The sequence below is a fragment of the Monodelphis domestica genome, chromosome 6 (assembly GCF_027887165.1).
Source record: "Monodelphis domestica isolate mMonDom1 chromosome 6, mMonDom1.pri, whole genome shotgun sequence".
Taxonomy (NCBI): domain Eukaryota; kingdom Metazoa; phylum Chordata; class Mammalia; order Didelphimorphia; family Didelphidae; genus Monodelphis; species Monodelphis domestica.
This window is the reverse complement of record NC_077232.1, coordinates 71,844,047-71,856,100: the sequence shown is the minus strand read 5'-3', so window position 1 is coordinate 71,856,100 and position 12,054 is coordinate 71,844,047. Positions and strand designations below refer to the sequence as shown.

The 12,054-nt window shown below is 37.7% G+C and overlaps 1 protein-coding gene and 1 pseudogene across 1 annotated transcript in view; both read right to left on the bottom strand.

Moving 5' to 3' along the window:
* Positions 1–12,054, bottom strand: part of SYT9 (synaptotagmin 9) — a 228,709-nt gene that overhangs the window by 24,407 nt on the left and 192,248 nt on the right. The gene's annotated exons all lie outside the window — the stretch shown is intronic.
* Positions 155–254, bottom strand: LOC130455340 (U6 spliceosomal RNA; annotated as a pseudogene).

The window sequence follows — 12,054 nt, the reverse complement described above, 5'->3', positions numbered from 1 at the left end:
TCAGAGGGCATCAAGAACAACCAGTATCTGGATGAGACTCCCTTCCATGCTTACCCCCAACAAATGGCCATCAAACTCTTTTTGTAGACGTCCAAATCCATTCTTAAAAAGAGTTTATTTGTTGGACTGAATTGTATTGAAATAGTGATTTTATACAGTTTTGTATAATTTCATGAATTTTTGTGTCATTCTTGTGCAGGAGCTATTCTAATCTTTGGATAATTCCAATTTTAGTATATTTGCTGCTATAGAAAGTGCCAAATTCTTTTTCTTTACTGTGGCAACCCATTATAGTTTGGAATAGCTCTAATTGTTTGCAAGTTTTCCCTACTACTCATCACTGCTTCCGATTCTGCCCACTGGAGCTAAGATTACTCCCTCTTTCACATAAATGTCCTTTAAAGACAACTATAGTGTTTCTCTTAAGTCTTCTCTTCTTAAGGATAAAATTTTTGAACTCTTTTCGTATGCAAACCTGGAGAAGATCTAGGAAAAAAAAAACTTGAGGAGTAACTCTAAGCAGAAAATTGTGGCAAAAGTTGGACAAAGTCGGGGTAATGAGAGGATGAACCTTGGGACAAAATTGGGCCAGAGGACAGAGGTGGAAAGAGACCATGGAAATTAGATTCAGTCTCATAAATCTTGGGTTTAAGACTGAGTTCCACCACCTTCCAGCTGTGAGGCTAGGGACAAATTACACAACATCTCTAAACCTCTGTTTCTTCAGATGTAACACAAAGAACATAATACTTGAACTACTTCACAAGTCTTGTGGGTAGAATACTTCATGAATTATAAAGTATGATATAAAAGTGAATTATAATAAGAAAAAATGGACTAAACCTTGGGAATTCAAATCAGGAATTCTATCTCAGCATTGGTTTAGAAAGCCGATATTCAGAGCTACAACAAGAATTTTTTTGTACTTGGAGAGTGCTGCATAAAATGTCATTGGGAAAACAGCATAGAAAGTATCTTCAAATCAACTTTTTTAAGACAAATTAAATTAGGGGAGAGGGACAGAGTTGAATATTCATTTTTTCAGGGTGAAGGTGGGTGGGAAGAAGGAGAAAGGTCAACTGGATCCTGGGGAAGGAAGTGATAATCACCTTTTAGATTCCTATTTAAATACATCTTGCCAACATGTTTGGCAACATGGTGTTAAACTCAATTATTTCTAGGATGTTAAGGAGTGTAAAAGTGCCATTATTCCCCTCTAAATTTCTATACCTTGGTTCAAAGTCCCTGGTGCTCAACCCTACTTACAATTCTGCTGGTGTCACAAGAAAGATCCCATCTGGGAGTGTTAGAAAGATGGCAATGACAAGCAAAAACACAACACAGAAACAAAGTAATTTCAGCTTTCTAAATGTTCCATGTACAGCCCCTTGCTAGAATAGTACTTCTGGGCTCCCAGGATCCCTTCCCCCTATTCTGCTAGTTTTATTCTCCTTCATTCAGGGTCCCTTGGCATTTCCAAAATTTTTCCTTCAGAATGTGAATGAGAGTCCCCAAAATGGTAATGGGGGAAAGGATGGCTAATAAGGTGGAACTGTGGAGGAAAAAAATGAGACTCCATTGCTTTAATAATTTTTAATATTTACTTTTAATAATTCTCTTGAGAAGTCTACCTGAAGCAGACTTGAAGACAGAAATGGTGAAAAAGATGAGGACTCCTGTTTCTCTTCAGACAAATGAGAGAGCTCTGCTTTAATTTTATGAGGGCTCTGCTGAGTTCAAAAGAGGAGGTCTAAAAGTAGAGTTCTGGAAGAAGCTATTCAGGAAGTCACCTAGAGATCCATCCATGTGGGAGCATGGCTATCCTGGGACTTCTTTGGTTTAATGTAACATCATCAAGGCCCAAAGTGAGAATTTCTATTTAATTTAGGGACTGACTCATGATCATAGGGGCTTGAAGACATCTGAAGTTAAGGATAGAGAAGCTAGTTCAGAAGCAGGACAGTTATCGGCTTGGTGCCAATCCCTCCTTGCTCAGGGAGGTAGAGATTTTTTTCTCTTAAAAAGAAGCTTCAAAGTATCAGAGACTATGGTTTGAGCTTGATATCCTTAGGTCTCCTAGCTACAATCTACTTTTGGTCTTGACTGAGTCATTTTGACCAGATCTCACCAAGAAGTGATACTGATATTTCAAACCAAACCAAACCAAACCAAACCAAACCAAACCAAACCAAACCATACCAAAAAACAAACTTTAAACTACTAGCCCTCAATATTCTAAGAATCAGAAGGTGGGGCTGGTTCTTTATAAATACTGTTCTTGGGTGTCTGTCTTTGTTTCTATTAATATTTCTCTCTAATTCCCATAGGATTTAGATCTCTGAAATAATCTATTCCAAACCCACTAATCTTATAGATGAGAAAGCTAAAAGCTAGAGAGGTAGAAAACCAGAAATGTTCCAATATGGGGCCTAAATATGGCCTGTGTGTCCTTTATTTGAGAAAATGGCTATTTGAATGGATTCACCAAATAATCACCTTTTTCCTGCTATATTTCATGAAGATTGCCTTCCCTAGTCCAGAAGAGGATCATGATGGCGAGAATGCTCAACCAATCAAACAATGAATGTTTTGAATTATTAGAAAGGAAGAAAGTTCCTAAAATTATATAGGAATGACAGATATTAAATATTTCCCTTGTTCTAACAAGCAACAATAAAAAATGAAGTTGAGGAGCTTTATGTACAGTCCTTGGTTGTTTCCTCTGTATGGGTCAATGACCCTCATCCCTGGCTCCAGCCCCCCTCTGATGATCTAGCTCTATAACTCTATGCTCTTATGAAGAGGTTATAAAGATGGCATAGACTAGAGTTCTTAGAGAAGCTGTCATGGGTTGACCTTGTGGCCTGTCTTCATATAGCCTGAAAGAGCCTTTGATGTCCATTGGGGGATGTCCCACTTTTTAAAATGTATCTTTTCAACATTATAAACGTTTTGGAAAAGAAGGCTAGTCAACTCCTGAGTCCCTTGTTTCTAGGTTGGTCCCCAGGTCCTAACCTGGTGGGATTCTGCACAGGGAGAACAAAAGAGATGAGATCCTCCTTGAGTCTCATTTCCCTCAGAAAATGAGACATGTGGATTTTAACTTGCTATGTAAATGAGGCAATTTTTCACTTAAAAACATTTGAAAACAAGCTTTAGTGACTTCAAGAATCACAAATTCAAAGAAAGATTGGGATGAGATGGTAATGATTTAATTGATGGTTGAACGTGTAGATAAAATGAATGTACCAATTTTCCTCCTCCCCCCACCCCAGTAATTATATCTTTTCAAGGGGCTCCAGGCTGCTCTAATTACTGTCTAAGACCTAAATTATAAACCAGCTATAGTTTCAGGCAAAGTGTAAGTCAGCCTTTAGCTGCTCATCTCTGAATGGAAAGCAGACAAAACTAGGAGAGGAGCCCAGCTCATTCAAACTCCTTTTAACCTCCCCGTCCATGTTTTCTGTCTCTATCTTTGTGTATGTCTGCCTCTCTGTGTCTCTCTCTCACATAGACTATATATATATATATATATATATATATGTATATATATATATATATATATATATATATATGATAAACATAGGAAATAATTCAAGAAAGAAAGGCAGTCCCTGCGTGCATCCTGGGCATTTCCACTTCTATATTTTTGCTCATGATTTCCTTTGTCTTAGAATATCTTTCCTCTTAACAAAATACAATCCATTCTGCAAGTCACACATCAAATTCCAACTCCATGAAGACCTTCCTGAATACTTCAGTCCACATTAATATCTCTTTCCTTTGACTCTTGCAACATTTTTTTCACTCTTGCAACACTTAACATACTTCCCATAGAACATAAAAAATCATTTTGTTCATTTCACAGTTTATTCAGTAAACGCCTTTATAGCATCCTCTGTATATATACCTCTGGTGATGACTAAGTCAGCCATTCCTAAGATAGTCCATTCCAAGACTGGATAATTCAAGTTTTTAAAACATCCTTTCCTACCTTAAGCTTGGTATAACATGTATTCCTGTAATCCAGAAGAAAAAGAAATAATAGCCCAGATTCTAAAGGCTAACAATTTGAAGTTTATGATCATTCAATTCTCAGCCCCTTTTTTGGGTCTCATCATATAAAGGAGTACTTACAAATGAGCTGCGCTTAAAACTTTTTTTTTTTAATATTTGGATATTTGGACGTTGGAACACATTTTCACATATAAATGATATTCTATGTGGGTAATAGATTTTACATTAGTCCACAGAAGTCTCACTAACTCATAGTTCAAATGAAATATTGGACCTCTGCAGCAATAATATTATAAGGAAAATCAACTTTGAGACTTTAGAACTTTGATCAATACAAATGATAAACTACAAGTCCAAAAAAGTGAAGATGAAATATGCTATATATATATGGATATATATATGCTTAACAGAGAGGTACAGCACTTCAAATGCAGAAAGAGAAATAAATATTTGGACATGTTCACTGTGGGATTTCATTTACTGGGATATGCTGCTATGTATTTCGGGTTTTCTTTTTTGCTCAATGCGAAGGAAGGGGAAGGATAGATTAAATAAACAAACAAAAGCATTTAATATGGCAAATACTTTGAAATTGAAATATACTTTTGTTGTTTTTTAAAAACCCTTCCCTTCTGTCTCAGAATTAATACTTAGTTACTTAACCTCCATTTTGCCTAGCCTTCACAGCTCTTCTGCATTAGAACAGATACATAGAATTGATTTTAAGACAGAAGGTAAGTGTTAAAAACCAGATAGGAAGCCAGATGGAAACTAAAGAGATTTATTGCATTTTTAAAAAGTCTTACTTTTCTTTCTTAGTAACAACTCTAAGAGGGAGGGCAATCAAGGGTTAGGCTTGACTTGCCCAGGTTCACACATTCAAGAAGTGTTTGAGACCAGATCTGAACCCAGGACCTCTCATTTTTAGGCTTGGCTCTCAGTTCACAGAGCCACTTAGCTTCCCCCCATATTATACCTTTGTAATGAAAAGTATTAGCAAATAAAATATAGTAATGTTAGTAAGGGAAAGAGTTAGGAAAATAAGAAAGGGTTTTTATCTATTTCCATTGTGGTACTTGTTTGTATAAAGTCAGGTTTAATTAGAGGTCAGAAGTAAAATGGAGTTTCTGAAGAAGACTCGTGGGAATTTTCTTTTTTTTTTCTTTTTAGAAAATTTTATTTAGTCAATTTAGAACATTATTCCTTTGTTACAAGAATAATACTCTTTCCCTCCCTCCTCTTCCCCCATCCCTTCCCATAGCTGACGTACAATTCCACTGGGTATTACATGTGTCCTTGATCAGAACCCATTTCCATATCGTTGATGTTTGCACTAAGATGATCATTTAGACTCTATATCCCCAATCATCTCCCCCTCAACCCATGTAATCAAGCAATTGTTTTTCTTTGGTGTTTCTACTCCCTCATGGGAATTTTCAAGGTCATAAGAAACTGATGGTCTTGGTTCAAGATGGATAAATCACCATTAACAGTGCTCTTATGAGCCATAATTACAGCTGATCCATATCACCGAATGAAGAGGGAAGAGAGGGGAGAGAAAGGAGAGAAAAACGCAAATGTATGTCCTCTTGGAATGAGCCAAGAGTCAAACGGAAGGGAAGAAGAGACCCATCCCCTTCTGAACTTCTCTGCTTCTGCCCTGGGCAACATCATTCTTTCAGTCCTCTAGGTTTGTGACCTCAGCATCATCTTCAAGTCCACACTCATTCACACCACAGACCCAATCCATTGTTAAATTTTGTCATTTCTGTCCTTACATCATCTCTTACGTTTGATCCTTTACTTATGTGGTCAGCCTTCTTGTTCAGGACTTCTTTACTTCTTGCCTTTGCAACTAAAATAATTTCCTAAATGGTTTCCCAGCCACAAGCTCTCCTCATGTCAATCTAGCTCTCACACTGCTACCAAAGTGATTTTCCTAAAATTAAGTCATTCTGCTACTCAATAAACTTCTCTGGCTCTCTCTGAATGAAATAAAAACTTTGGTTTTGTTTTTAAAGTCCCCCACAACCTGTCCCCCTCCTACCTTTCCAGACCTATTATACATCACTCACTTCTATGCAAAAGTACAGGAAGGTAGGAGGGGATTGTAGCCCCCTATTAATGGATATTGAATTTTAGTAAGCCAATGTTTCTAAATTATTGTATACCATCTAGGTGGCACAGTTGATAGAGGACTTGGAGTCAGGAAGACTGATTTTCCTGAGGCAAATCTGACCTCAGATACTTAATAACTGTGTGACCCTGGCAAGGCACTTTGCCCTGTTTGCCTCAGTTTCCTGATCTATAAAATGAGCTGGAGATGAAATGGCAAACGATTCCAGTATTTTTGCCAAAAGAACCCCAGTGTGGCCACAAAGAGTTGGAATGACCGAACAACAACAACAAAAAATCATCACCTTTGTAACCTAACCTTTCATTTGTGTTGTGCATTCCTTTGACTCTGGGACCTTATGCTTCTGCCATGGTTTAGATTTGGAATTGGGCAAATTAAAACACTGGAACATTCAATGCAAAAATTGAGAAGTGAATATTCAGAGACAGAGGGAAAATTGCTGAGACCCAAATGATCCATGTCTTTCAGAAGACAGAATGTGCACACATTAGGTATCTTAAAACAGTTCTGCTGTTGAATTTATCTTTGGACTAGCTGCTTTACCATAGCTTTGAATAAAGCTCATCAAGGGAAATGAGTTGTGCACAAGAATATTATTTCATAAATGAATACAAATAGTGGAGAACCAGACTGAGAGATTGACTCTAGGTGATGAGCCCTCACAGTTACTATGCTGATCCAAAGAGCTTGATAATAGCTACATTCTTTGTGAAATCATGCTTATTAAAGTACCAAGAATAAAGTACCAGGGCTTCTGTTTCAGAAATGTCTGAGAGAATTTTTTTTTCTGTTAGCTTCTGTAAGTATTATGAAGGATAAGTCCATTGCCCACCTTGTGACACAGAGTTATTGCACCATAGCTCATTATGTGTTCTATATCTAAGACTTCCTCCAGCTTGCATCCCAATCAAATGCATGAGGCTTTTCCAAGGGACACTCACTTGCCAAAACTGACAGTCTTTTCTCGGTCCTAATTTTCTCCATCTATCTGTTACATTTGACACTGCTGAATATCTTCTCCTAGGTATATTTTCCTTTTGTTTTTCAATGACACTGCTTTCTGCTAGTTCACTTCCTACTTAACTGATTGCTGCTTCTCAGTCTCTTTTGCTCACTCATCATCCATTTTATGCCCCCTAACTGTGGATGTTCCCAAGAGTCTATCCTTGGTGCTCTTCATCCTTATTATTTTGTCTCTTGGTAACCTCATCAATTCTGATGAGATTAACTGAATTATCTCTCTTCTCCCCATGTAAGTCCATTATCTACATATACAAACATTCTCTCTCTCTCTCTCTCTCTCTCTCTCTCTCTCTCTCTCTCTCTCTCTCTCTCTCTCTCCATCCTCTATATCTGAATCTAGTCTCTCCTCCATGTTTTAATCCCTGATCACTCATTGCCTATTTGATATTTGGGTGTCCCAGAGTCATCTCAAACTAAGCAAATTTGAAACAGAACTCATCTTTCTTCTTAAAGCTTCCGCTTCCCCCAAATTCCCCATTTCTGTCAAAGGCATTACCATTACCTTTCCAATCTATCATACTTGTCACTGGGGCATTATCCTTGACTCCTCACTCTTCCTCATATCACATGTCTAATCAGTTGCCAAATCTCGCCATTTTTGCTTTTGCAACAACTCTCATACCAAGCCCTTAACCATCCCTTACTCAATCTACTCCTAGTTCTTTTAGGATTCCACTTAAGGATATCACTCTCAAATGGAAAATACTAGTGCAGACCCTCAACTTTTCCTTGAAAAGACAGATTTTATCCCAGTGATGCTGTATGAATCTTAGTTCTTCTCTGAAGAATTAAAGTTGTAGATCATGGAAGTGTTGGAGAAATATAGGATTAAAAGAGGAGGTAGGATGGTCAAACAGAAAGCACCAGAGATGATAAAAGGATAGCCTGAGGGTATTGTGAATCTTAAAAACTACTCAGACTGTATTTTAGAAGATTTGATTAAGCTATTTTCCATTTTTAACAATGAAGATACTTAATCAGGAATGTATTGAGAACTTTTAAAATTACTCCAACCTACTCAAACAGTGCCTTAGGGGAAGATAAAGTTGCAAACTCCTGATTGAACAATGAAAAGTCCCTAACTCATACTTATAGTAAAGCTAGAACCTTAAACTAGGTCTAGTTTTAGATCTAATACAAAAAGGTGCTAAGTACCTATAAAGGTTAAATTAGTACCTAAAAGGTCAAGCAACTTACAAAAGGCAAGCTTAACAAAAGAGGTGTGAAGTACTCAGTAGATTTTATCTAATCAGAGAAGGTGAGAACCAAAGAAGATGAGAACTAAGAATGGGAAAAAGCGTCTACTGTGATTGGTAGATGTGAAAATTTAGGGGAGGTGACATAAGAGAAAATTTCTTTAAAAGGAAGGGGTAAAAGGTAATTTAGGGAGTTGGAGTTCAGAGTTGAAGTGAGGACATTTTGAATGGACTTCGCAATTGAATTCAGTGTGGAGTTAGACTCTGAACTCAGTTCAGGAGATTCAGTGGAGGACTGGAGCTTGCTTGGAGATGATCTTGTGGTGAGTGATAAAGACTGATTTGCTCTCCCTTAGTTTCAGGGCTAGGCCATTTTGGCCTAGGCCCTTTTCTACTGCTTGGCTATTCTCTCTCTCTCTCTCTCTCTCTCTCTCTCTCTCTCTCTCTCTCTCTCTCTCTCTCTCTCTCTCTCTCTCTCTCTCTCTCTCCTTCTCTTAATTCCTTCATTTATATTAATTAAAATCTCCATAAATCCCTAGCTAACTTGGGTATTTTTCATATTTGGGAATTTCCCATGGCAACCACTTATTTAGATTTTAAGTCAAAACACTAAAAATTATCTTTACCAGTTTGGCCAAAACCTTTACAGTTTTGGCATTTACAATTTTGAACATTCATAGTATATACAGGAAAAATAAAAAAAAGGGAGGTTTCCAGTGTACTAAGGAAAATATATGGGAACACATGGATAGGAATCACAGAGGATAAGAAGATGAAGGTAGATTGTCATGAATCAAAGGAATATATAGGTGAAATCACAGATGCTTTCAAGTATAAGAAAATTAGGCACATGGGTTGGTGCTTCAGTGTTGACATTTTCTACATCATCTCCTTTTAGTAAGAGTATTCTTTGTGATTTGTTCCAGTCATTGAGTAACAAACATTCATTAAGCACCTACTATGTGCCAGGCACTGTACTGAGTGCTAGGGATACAAAGAGAGGCAGAAGAAAGTCCCTTCCCTCAGGAGGTCACAGTTAATCTCATTTCAATGAATCTTTTTCTTCTTTGAAATCATTTGATGAGTTCATTTAAAGTTTTGTAAACTTCACTGGGATGGCTCAGCACATAGAAGGTGCCTAGATCAATCGATGAAGAAATGCAATTCATATTTCCTTTGGTCTAAAAGAATCTGTTGCTAATGACATTTTTCTTTTCATAAGATTACAGCAAGTTTGAAACAAGGTTCTAGTGACACTTCAGGGCACACAGAATGGGATTCATGCCAGTCTAGTTCTGTGTTCTTATCTCTATCACACAAACAGAGACTGATCTGGGCTTTTTAGAATCAGAATTTAGAGAGATAGGAAGAAAGAATCATGGTATTCTTTAGGCTTTGTAATTTGGAGGCCAGAGCCCTATTAATTTCTACTTCCCCCTTTCAGATTAAAAAAAAATAGAGCTCAGTTTAGAACAATGTTGTGCAGCTCACTGATTCTTCCAGTCATTCTAAACCAGGATTTGGAAACATTGTGCAAAACAGGCTAGGCAGTACATATTTCTATTTTTTTCAAGTTCTAGATCAAATTGCTGCTCTTCTGGAGATTTTTACATGTCTTTCTAACCACACATATCTCTCCTTAGCATGCAATCCATAGCATGGTATAAGGAAAGGGTTCTAGAGAAGCTGGGTTGGAATTCTACTGTTGATATTTACCAGGTATAATTACATTGGTCAAGTCCTTTCCCCTTCTGGGTCTCAGTTTTTGCATTTATGAAATCGAGGGGTCAAGGCCTCTAAGATCCTTGACACATCCTCTAAGACCACTTAGTGATGGAATCGTTTGTTTTTTTTTGGCCACTCAACCACATTAAATAAGCATTCTACCTGTAGTTGTGCTATAGTTGGTACCAACAAGTGGTTCAAGTTAAAAAACCCTTTACTGTGGGCTCATTGTATGCCTAGCAATATGCTTGATAATGGGAATAATATGGTCTTGTCCCTCAGGAAATTTATAACTGACTTGGAAATATAGCACTAATGAACAATGACATTTTTATTGCTTCTCCCCTGGAATTAATTTACTATGTTAATATAATATGTTATAGTAATATTTTTTTTCCAGAGGGGCAATGTGGTGTACTAGATGGTGGGCTGACTTTGGAAACAGGAAGATCTGGGTTTGATTCTGCCTCTGACATATAGCAGTGGTGTGATCTTGGGCAAGTCACTTATCCTTTTACACAGTACCCTTCTCTCTAAGACTATAAGTTATAGAGAAGGTACCAATCTATCTTTGTAGGCAGAGTTTCATCACCTGGGAATTATCTATACCAATAGACATAGGTATAATCTCTATGCCTCCATTTTATATGTATTTCTCATATGTTGCTTTCCTCATTAGAATTTAAATTTCCTTGAGAATACTGGATAGAACACTGGACTTGGAGTCAAAAAGACCTTAGTTCAAACCCAGCTTTTGACATTTACTAGCTATATGATCCATGGCAAGTTACTTAACTTCTGTTTCAATTTTTACATCTGTAAAATGGTGATCCCAAAGTTCCTGTGTGGATAAAATAAAATAATATATGTAAAGTGCTTTGTAGACCTTAAAGTGCCTTAGAAAACCTATTATTCTTTTTAGTTATTTTGTTATCTTCAGCGTGTAGCATGTAGTTCTTGGCATATATAATACATGTTTATAAAACAAATGAAAGAGAGCCTATGTGAATGGTCTCTGAATCTAGGATCTGACCCCTACACAGCCTGGAGGTGGGAGTGGGGGGGATGTCTCTGTTAACCACTTGGATAGCATTTAATTTTTAACCAGACAATATAATTTGATATTACTTTCAGAAATCAGAAATTCAGATTTCACCAGCCATTCTGAAATTGAGAATGGTCGTTGTTCTCTTCACTTATCCAATTTTAGTTACAGGGAAAAGAAATAAAAAACTCCCCTGGCCTTCCAGGGCTTTGTCTGACTAATTCCAGATTGGTGAAGTGTGTGACTGGTGTCTGACCCTTAAGAGGGGCCTCTCTACACAGCCGGCTCACACTGGAGGGACAGCTGGGACTAGAGACCGCCTTCTCAATATCCATTCAATCAGGTTTATGATGATCCTTTAATGTCTTTGGGTTTAATTCTCACTCAATTTGTACAGTGAACTCTCTGAACCGCAGAATTCTCCAGGTCTGATCATCTGAAAGCTCATGTGAGTGTTGGGATGGGAGTGGGGGAAGGTAGGTAAGAACTGATCAGTTTCTTTGGTTCTGTTATGTGTATATTTGTTTTCAAATGAAAGCTTGGGCCCCTGCCACTACCCATGACAGAGCTCAGCAGGGCCAAAATACTGCAATGCAAAGAACCCACTTCCCCAAATTAGAAGTCCTGGACCCTTTCTATTAGAATCACAGCTGGGGCTGGAACTGGAGGGCGATAATAAGTTGATTACTTGAAAGTGACTGCAGTCTGCCTATAGCCCCATGAGAGCTTTGATAAATGGGAATACTGCTTGGCAGGCTCAGTGTGACCTGACATTTTCTTCCCCCCAAAGGTCTGGGGCCTCAAATTCAGGCTAATTGGCTCTTTGTCAAGAGATTAGGTAGACTTAATTGAAAAAGGTTGAACTGCTCTGCCAACATTCATATGGCCTCAGACCCAGAGGAAAGCTATTG